We start from the raw sequence: 9,929 nt of genomic DNA on the forward strand, positions 1-9,929 counted from the left end.
CACAGTACACATTCTTCTTGTTATTATTAGTAACCACAATATCTGTTCCTTTTGTTATTATTATTAGTAACCACAGTATCTGTTCTTTTTGTTATTATTATTAGTAACAACAAGATCTATTCCTGTTATTACTGGTAATTATGAAAAGATATGTTCTTATTGTTATTGCTGAAGCAGATTTGCGATAACGACAAAGATCACCAAAGAAACTACTTCAACACTAAATTCACTGTATTCAATACTTAATTAAGTAAAACCTCAGTTTTATATCATGGATTTGGTAAACTTTAGAAATAATTCCACAAGAACATCAAATTTTTAGATATCAAATTATGAATGATAGCTGATCTATCTGCGATATACACTGCTCACCAAAATCTTAAGGCCACTGAACATAAAAAAAATATGTATTTTGTGTTGTTAGACTCAACTACTTATTTGAGTAAAGCTTTGAAAGATGAAAATAAGAAAAGAGAAAATAAAAATAAAAACTTTTTAATGTTGGCTTAGGCAGTAGTGGAGTACATAGAATGAATTTTAACATTTCTGATTAATGCAGTGGAAGAATAATTTCAATCAACAACATCATTTATGACTAGTGCACTAGAGAAGTGCTTTAAATCAACATTACCTTTTTTCGCTAGTGCAATAGCAGAATACTTTAAATCAACATCACTATTTCTGGTTCATATGGTAAAAAGTTATTTAAAATTTATTTTTATAGATAATGTAGTAGTGGAGTACTTTGCAAGAATATTAAAATTTTTGTTTAATCCAATATAGGAGACACAACTATTAACATTTTTTTCTAATGCAATATGTAAAGGGTTTACTGTTATTCTCAACAGTGGTACAACGTTATGTCTATGGACTTACAATGCTAGAATTCGAGTTTCGATATCCGTGGTGGGCAGAGTACAAACAGCCTATTGTATAGCTTTGTGCGTAGTTTCCAACAGCAGATTTACTGTTATGTATTTATTTTAATATTGATATTTGTTTTAGTTAAAAATATATATAGAAATGTATATAAATTGACTGTTAACGTGTATTGCGAAATCCGCGCCTATTTACTAAATTTGTAGAAGATTCTCGAGTGTAAGAATCAACAATATATGCTTTGCAAAAGAACTCGCGTATCCTCAGTATTGTTCCCTTAGCTGAAGTTTGAGTAAATTCTCCTTTCAAGCTTATAAAGTGTAATAAACGCTACTCGTGGAGAGACAATATATGTTGTTGGTTTCTACAGTTAGAATACTATAAACCTCGGAAGCTATAACTATGATTAACGCTTATTAGTCGGGAAACTACAGATGTTTGACCAGGAACATTCACAGACTCGAACATTATAAACCCCTTAGTTTCAGCAGATCAAAATTGGATTAGTATTTCTACAAATCCATTATATAACCTCAATGGTAAAAACATTCATGTGTGATCTGCGGAGGATAGCTAGCTACCCGTTAAGTGAAATGTACCAATATCATTTCGAAATTATTTTGCTGATTGTGAACTGTCGAAAAAATATTCAGTTCCAGACCAAATAGAGGACTCGGTATTGTTTGTAAAGGTTTGTAGAACTTTTGTATATAAATCATTATTTGTAATAACCATTATTAGAAATTGTATTATTGTATATTTATTCTAATATATTTGTGTTAAGAAAGAAAAGGTGTTTATCAATTTTGTTGAATATCATAAATTTAATACACGTTTATTTTTAATTAACTTCTAAATCTTAATTACACTTTAATTCAGTTTTAGGCTATTTGAACTCATAATACGTAATATAATAAACTGGGGAATCGTCCTAGATAAATTATAATATGTAACAAATAGAGGAGTACTTTAAAGTAAACAATACCATTTCTGGTTATTACAGCAGAAAAGTACAGAAAATCAACATTACCCTTTCTCATTAATGCAATACAGTAGTACACGAAAATAACATCACCGTTTTTGGTTAATGTAATAAGGGAGTACTTGAAATCAAAATTACCATTTCTAGCCAATACAGTAATGGTATATTTTGAAATAAAAAAAATTGACTAATGATATTTAAAAGAACCTAAAATGAACATTTTTGTTGGCAGTGCAGTTCAAGAGTGCTTGAAATCAATATTACAATTTCATACCCATGCAGTAAAGCATGGTTTTCAAACTATGCTCCGCGGAGCCCTTGGACTCCGTTATAGTTTTCTGGGGTTCCGCGAGAAATTTTAAAATGTTGACATTTTTCCTTAAAAAATAAAATTGAATCAAAATACCCTGTACAAAAAAGTAGGCCCAGCATGGACAGGTGGGTCAAGACGTTCGATTCGTAATCTGAGGGTCGCGGGTTCAAATTCCGGTCGCACCAAACATGCTCGCCCTTTCAGCCGTGGGGGCGTTATAATATTACGGTCAATCCCATTATCCACTGGTAAAAGAGAAGCCCAAGAGTTGGCGGTGGGTGGTGATGACTAGCTGCCTTCCCTCTAATCTTACACTCCTAAATTAGGGATGGCTAGCGCAGATAGCCCCTAAATAGCTTTGTGTGAAATTCAAAACAAACAAAAAAGTAAAATATATCTTCAATATAACAAGTTTATCGTGTATTGAGCCTTTTAAAATTCAATTCTGCTTAACGCCAGACGATTTGATTTTGCTTGTGGGAGGTTCTCCCACTGAAAATGTTAATACAATCTCTATTAACTTTCACAGTGGTACCACTGGTTGCTAGTAGATATGGCACCATTTCAAGATCGCATGCGTCATTGGAGATGCAAGATAGTGTAATAATTTTCGTATGATACATCGGCCAACCCTTGGTAATGATGCCAACTGTCTATTAAAAGCCAGATCTGGATTAGCAGCTAAATCTCAAACGAAATGAAACAAAATAAAACATGACGTTATAGCTGAAACTTGTCCAAATTTGAAATATTGTGATGCAAATAGATGCAGTATCAATTGTTTCAATTTCATAGTATATTTGTATGAAGTATAATAATATTCATGACTATTATAATTGGTAATTGTTAGGTTAGCATAGACTTGTTGCAGATTAATTAGACAAACTTGGTACCAATGAGCTCTATGATTTCATACACCCACATGACGTCATGTTTCATTTCGTTCGAGATTGGGACGCAAGTCAAATCTGGCTTAATATTTTGTTATTTGGCTTAAAATTTTCTGTTAAAAACAAAAGCAAAGTAGAAATGATAGGTTACCCTTTTCCTACAGAAAAATATATTATTCTAGCTGTCCTGCCTTTTTTTCAGAAATCTTTATTTCTGACTTCGTTATGGCAACATCGATCTTAGGTCAGCATGACATTGTGTGAAAACAAAACTGAAGTGCTTGAACGAGTTTTCATTACGAAGCTATTTTTTGTCCGTGAAAATACTTTTGAGATGTCAAATATATAAGAATACATTTTTAGACAAATTAATAATTAGTTGTCAACCTTATAATGGATAAGTGGTTGAATATTAGTAATAATCTGCAAATACCAACAAGTTGCCTTTGAAAGAGAAAGAAGAACTTATAGAAATTTCAACTGATTGCGCCCTAGAAACAAAATCTCAGCAAGAAGAAATTACACACTTTTGGATTAAAATGGCCATGGAATACCCTGAAATAAGTAACAGAGCTTTGAAATTTTTTTATGCATTTTCCAACAACATATCTTTGTGAGCAAACATTTTCACTGTTTAGGTCTTTGCAGGGGTTCCCAAACTTTTTAGACCTGCGGAGCTTCACGTGAGAAAGAAAAAACGTTTGATGCAATAGAGAACTAGTTAAGGCCTTATCAATATTATAGGTTAATTCAATAGAAGAGTACTTTATTAATAAAATATCTGATTAATTGTAAGTTGAAATACTTTAAATGAACATTAGCATTTCTATCAACAGAGAAGTACTTTTAAAATAACGTTACTGTTTGTGGATAGTGCGGTAAAGGAATACTTTAACTCAACTTTAAATTTCTAACTGTATTAATAGAGTACATTAAATCTATCTTTTCATTATTTACTAGTGTATTTGAAAAGTACATAAAAATATTAACATTTATAACAAATGCTGCAGTTAAGTATTTTAAAACTGCATTACCTTACTATCTAATGTATTAAAGGAGTATTTTAAAATCAATTTTATCATTTCTGGTTAATACATTAATGGGTAACGTGAAATCAACGCTACCTATTGTAGCTAATGCAGAATAACAATGCTTTAATTTTTTTGTTTAATGCAGGAGAAGAATACTTCATAATAAGAAATTCTGAGTAAGTCACAGTGATATCAGATAGAAAACACACATATTGGAATCCTGTAGAGGGCTATTGCCACTCAATTCCAATTGCCTCTCACAGGCCAGATATATTGTGGCAGAAGCAGAGCCTATCTTGACGAGTGAAGTTCTACAACATTCTAGAAAGTTCTTGAAAATTCTCTATCAGCTACCCAAAACTGAATCGACATGGAATATTCTGAAAAATGGGTAAATTTAAAAATTTAGGTATTTTCCATTTACTTTAGGCATAAACAATTGGGAAATAATACTTTATGCCAAGAACAAGAAAAAGTAAACATTTTGTTACATAGTGTTATTAACAAACAATATTTCTAAATGTAAATTCAAAGACAAATAATTTCACTCCAGCAAATGTTAATGTCTTGTTGCGACAAAATTTTACTTCCTATACATATGTATGAACTGTCTTAGCACTATAAGCATTTTGAGCTGTGTATCATTACTGCAACAATCTAGTGAAATATTCTGACATACATACATCCACCACATTATTTATTAGTTCAGTTTATTGAGAGTTTGCAAATTATTTAATCCATGTGGAGGGAAATAGACAAGAAAAACATTTTGGATGTAGCTTACATTTTCATCTCCTGATAGTATACCATAAACAAAAAACATTAAGGAGACAAATCATGTGAGATATGCATGCAGAACATCAAAATTATAACATAGAAATAATTATGGTCACTACAAAATAGACAGTACAGGTTATCATTCCCAGCTGTCTCATTTTTTTATTTCAGTGTGATATCATGTTCCAGACAAGCAAGTTTCTTTGCTTGTTTTCGTTTTTATCTTGGTGATTAATTTTGGTTCTAAATTTGGCATTGATATTTCTTTTCCAGGGTATCTCTTTTATATGTTAACTCTCTCCTGTATACAAATGCTGACGTGAAATGAACTGTGGCAATGCTTTCACTTTTCAGCAATACTGTTTATGTCCCGATGCCTCTGGGTCAATGTCTGATAATGTCCGCAAGAGTGGATTACCTAAGGTTTGGTTTTAATTTCGCGCAAAGCTACACCAGGGCTAACTGCGCTAGCCGTCCCTAATTTAGTAGTTTAAGACTATATGGAAAGCAGCTAGTCATCACCACCCACCGCCAACTCTTGGGTTACTCTTTTACCAACGAATAGTGGGATTGACCGTCACATTTTAACGTTTCCACGGCTGAGAAGGCGAGCATGATTGGTGTGACGGTGATTATTTAAGGGCAACTTGCCTTGCATATATTTGGCACATGTTACAAAAGCAACAAAAACTTGCTCAATAAACTTTGTCTTCACAATATTTCTTTCATAATCTCTTTTACTGTAATGCTTGTGAACATGTTTTTTTTTTGTTCAAGGTACCGTAAAGTCCATCTTCTTCAACTATGTTGGAGATTTTCCATCATTCATCTTTTGAATCACATAACATGAGAAGAATTGTTTGAAGACATCTATTTGTTTGTTATGCAGTTTTTGTACCAAGGGCTCAGATGTTTGGAATATGCCCATATAGGTTTTTCGACACTGGAAACACTGAAGAATAGAAATTACGATCAACAGTGTTCTCCTATTCCCATGGAACAATCTCGCTATTGTGATCAGCAAATTCCTGATCTCACTGATTCTCTCTTTCTAGATGGCTAGTTTCAATAGTATGTAGTGAGTACTATCTGCATATAAATGATAAGAAGACATAATACAACATAATAAGTGTATTCAATATTTTCAGACTCTGAAAGAAGCTTCGTAGAGGGGCAGCCATCCGTTTGATACATACCAATGTGGCATCGTGAACTTTATATTAAGCAGTTTACAGAATTCAGATAGATAGTGTTTCATGTCTGTTAACCAGTTGCAATCATGATCCTTGAAGAGTTTCCTCATATAGTTTACACAACACTTTACAGGCCAATTTGGAACCTCACATTACTGAGTAAGAATACATCAAAACAAAAACAAAGTTCACCAAAGTTATCACCCTCTCTTCAAACAACTTCACAGAGACTGATAACCTTGATATCTAACCTCCAGAGATATAAAATATTTAATCACCATTGACACAAATTGTGATTAGCACCCATGTTTTCATCTGTGTTTCATGAGAATGAAGTTTTATAGATGTTGTCAGAGTTTGTTTGGTGGTCGTATTTCTCAGTCCATGTTTCATCTTGCAGGATGTAGATGTTCTGTTCATGAGGAGAACTCTTTCAAAGCATGTATGCAATGAAACTAGAAGTGGAATGTCAATAAAACACTAAAATATGATGTATGACTGTGTTCAATACCAGTAATATATATAAGTCATATACACACATGTCTTGAATTGTCTTCTCTGTTGGGGTAATGTGGGTGAGGTGATTTGCTAGTACTGATGGCATTAAGACATACCAGAGCCTGGGAGAGGGTGGTGTATTTTCAGATTTACTGTATCCTGTGAAAAATCCACTGTTTCTTCTCAGTAAAGGGTTAAACTATTCTGGTTCATCACCCATGAACAATAAATAGTCAATCATCATATTCGTTAAGTTAGTAAATTACCATATTATCACTCACACAAAACTAGCCACGTTCCCACCTAAAATGAAAAAAATTCAGCTTTTAACGTAAAAGTACTCCCTTTAGATCCAAGCATTTCCCTCCCAAAAATATTTTGTCCGTTTACATTATGACATGGCTAGAATAGATTCCTTGCAGCTGTCAAAATGTGATTGATTGGCCCAATGAGATCGGTGACTGTTATAACGATGTTCAGCTTATTCAGCGTTTGTGACGAGAAAGCTCGCTTGTAGAGAAAATTATATATGTAAAAACGGCTACTATATTAGAGGATCCCCTCTACATAGTGCTTTCTCTATCCATAGCAGCTGTTTTTACATATATAATTTATTCAGTGTTTGCTGTCAACACTGACGTGGGAATAAGTATCTTAGATGTTTCTGCATAACAATTCCAGTAATTAACTAATATATGTGAGGTTCAGGTTTTGTGCAGTGGGTATTTTGATACTTCACAAAAATCACAATTGGTTCTGGTGTTTTTTAATTATTTTACAGAATATAACGAGGGTATTCTGATAATATACAATATACATTTTTAACCTGAATTAATTTTTGCGTCTAGACTCATCCGATCCCTAATATTTTTATATTGTAGTAAACTCTAGGTTATTTTGGAATATGTAAGTTTGTTGTTGTTTTATGGGGGAGGGGCAGTTAGATTATTTGAATGATATACGTGTCATTATGTTTAAGTACTCCAACAGAGGAAGTTTGTTCTGATACAGTAATTTGTGCGTGTGTGTGGCTGTTTGTTTGTGTTGTTCCAAAATGAAAAGTTCAATAGCTTTGGAGATAATTATTTTTTTATTATTGTAGGGGAGAATTATATAATAAAATAACTCGTAACATATGTCATTCAGTGTTAATAACCGCCCCGTCAGAGTATATCTATGCTAGTTTAATATCTATTAAAAAGTACCTTTTTATTTAGTGTAGGGCAACGTACGATTATTACTCAAATAATAGTTATTTTATCTTGACAAGATTAATAATCACACAATAATTAATTCTATAATTCTGATGATGTTTTTGAAACTTATCATTTTATGATTTGCTTGTTTGTTTGTTCTAGTCTAAAGTTATACATTGGCTTATCTGTTCTGTGTCAATGACGTATAATCGAGCCCCGTATTTTAGCGTTCTCACTTATAAACTTACCACTGATCCACCGAGGGATCTTTTAATTAATTATAAAGGCTCACATGCCTAATAATGATTGTCTGTGACATTTTAACATAGTCGTCGCAAGTGAGCGGGACGTACGTTTTGGGAAGTCCAAACGTCATTGGGTCCTTTCTCCGAATATTTTGCTGACAACTTTTTTTTTTTCAGTCGGATGACTTTACTAGGCGCATGGAAGGAGATTACAGTTCTATGGTAAATTCTAAACGCTAAAATTCTGACACAAAACAAACAACTAAAAACAAAACGAAAAGATCAAAGCTGCGTATGTATCTCAGAAGTTTTATTACATTTAACATTGTGAGCAGCTTGACAATGAAAGCGTGCACTGCAGAAGATAGCCATTACATTTTGAATTTATATTTATCGCTAATCATACATTTCTTGAAGGTAGCACTCTAATGAGTTGAAACATTACAGTCGCAATTGCTTTAAAAACACATTTCCACAGTAATCCTGATCACGATATTAGATTTGATGAAGATTTTGTTTCTTATACGTGCTTATGTATTTTAAATAGTTTTCCTCATTTAATTTAAGTATAACCTTTTATCCTGAAAACATATTTACACGTTAAATCAAGTTTTATTGTTAAAACTAAACCTTAGAACTTTCTTCTTCTAAATATTAAAATTTATTCATAATGATCTTTTTTTTCTTGATTGAATAAATCCTCCCCTTATAATCAGTGTTAAGTTTCCTGACTTACTATTTTAAAACTGATTGTCAAATCTCCGTAGTATACGGAGTGCAGATAGCTCACTGTGTAATTTTACGCTAAAAATAATAACAATAATTGATTAAAATATTTTGAAAACAGAGAAGTTTATAAAGCCTTGAAAATTGCTTATAAAAGCAAAGAAAAAAGAGATGTATTAACTAGATATATGTGTGAGCCCTGTAGCTTTTTATCCAAGTTAATTAATGTAAGACAAGCCTGAAGTTTCCAAACAGATATTAATGTTTGTACAAAGAGCCAATTCTCAACTATAAATAAAGTAAAAAAAATTGTTTTTATGTTTATAATAGGAAAGAAGCGAATGAAAGAAAATGTCTTAAGCCATATGCTAAATATATAGAAGGTATAAAATTTCCACAAAGAGGGATTCTAACGTTTAACTTTCTATATAAACCATTAAAAAATGCAGTTTCTTTTGAAACATTAGAATTTCTGTATCACGAGTTACCCAGGAATTTCTTCAGTTATCAGCTAAACTTACTAGATAGCGCGACAAACTGTGTAAGTTTCTAAAATATTTTATTAAATGAATCTCTATGGTGAAATGTTGGAAACTGTTATTACTCACTGAAACTAATTCTTCCATTTATGTACTTCATTCAAACAATCACATGCTTCAAGATAACGATATACATGAAATGAAAAACACGAAATCAAAAAGTAAGTGATAATAGTGATTTTATTTCTTGTACCGTGACAGAACAACAATAATAACAAAGAGACAAAAAAAAGTAAGAGTGACAAAAGAACGTTATCAAAATAGAAATTTAAAAGTATTCCCCGTAGTGAATATTATAAATTTAAAAGTATTCCCCGTAGTGAATATTATAAATTTACAAGTATTTCCGTAGTGAATATTATAAATTTACAAGTATTCCCCGTAGTGAATATTATAAATTTAAAAGTATTCCCCGTAGTGAATATTATAAATTTACAAGTATTTCCGTAGTGAATATTATAAAGTTACAAGTATTTCCGTAGTGAATATTATAAATTTAAAAGTATTTCCGTAGTGAATATTATAAATTTACAAGTATTTCCGTAGTGAATATTATAAATTTAAAAGTATTCCCCGTAGTGAATATTATAAATTTACAAGTATTTCCGTAGTGAATATTATAAATTTAAAAGTATTCCCCGTAGTGAATATTATAAATTT

This window comes from Tachypleus tridentatus, chromosome 2 (assembly GCF_004210375.1).
Source record: "Tachypleus tridentatus isolate NWPU-2018 chromosome 2, ASM421037v1, whole genome shotgun sequence".
Taxonomy (NCBI): domain Eukaryota; kingdom Metazoa; phylum Arthropoda; class Merostomata; order Xiphosura; family Limulidae; genus Tachypleus; species Tachypleus tridentatus.